The sequence below is a fragment of the Nanorana parkeri genome, unplaced genomic scaffold (genome assembly GCF_000935625.1).
Source record: "Nanorana parkeri isolate BGI_ZX_2015 unplaced genomic scaffold, ASM93562v1 scaffold2018, whole genome shotgun sequence".
NCBI classification, from domain to species: domain Eukaryota; kingdom Metazoa; phylum Chordata; class Amphibia; order Anura; family Dicroglossidae; genus Nanorana; species Nanorana parkeri.
This window is the reverse complement of record NW_017308286.1, coordinates 147,259-147,930: the sequence shown is the minus strand read 5'-3', so window position 1 is coordinate 147,930 and position 672 is coordinate 147,259.

The window sequence follows — 672 nt, the reverse complement described above, 5'->3', positions numbered from 1 at the left end:
CCATACAGCATTCCTGAGACTCCGCACAGCCCTCCTGAGACCCCATACAGCATTCCTGAGACTCCACACAGCCATCCTGAGGCTCCACACAGCCATCCTGAGACCCTGGAGACATCGGGCCACCACCCTGGAGCAACACAGAGTATGTAGCTTCATATTATTCTGCGTTGCTATATAATGTATTCCTGAGATTTGCAGTCCTCTATAGTTGTTGGTATTCTGTATTGCTGTATAATATATTGCTATGTGTTGGGTCTCCATGGTGGATCAGTGGCTTTAGACCCGCTTCTGTTCTCCCTTTTTTTGGTGCGGCAGCACCCCTCCGGAACCACCATGGAGTGTAGGCTTGAAATCACTCAAGTCTCTCCTCCATGACAGATTAGAAGGGGCAATGCCTTGAAAATTGAAACAAGCCCAGAAGTGGCTCCTAAATTAACAAAGCAGCACTGGATAATTAGGGTATTTGAAGGTGGATCAGGAAAACATAGGCAAGGGAACAGTTTGTCTAGAACAAGCCTTCTTAAACTTTCTTCACTCGTGACCCCTTTTTGGCCGAGGAAATTTTTAAGGGACCCCAACGTCGGTCGGTGTCCCAGCACCAGTCACTGTCTCTCTCTTCTCCCCTCGCCCTCCAGCACCAGTCACTGTGTCTCTTCTCCCCCCCAGCACCAG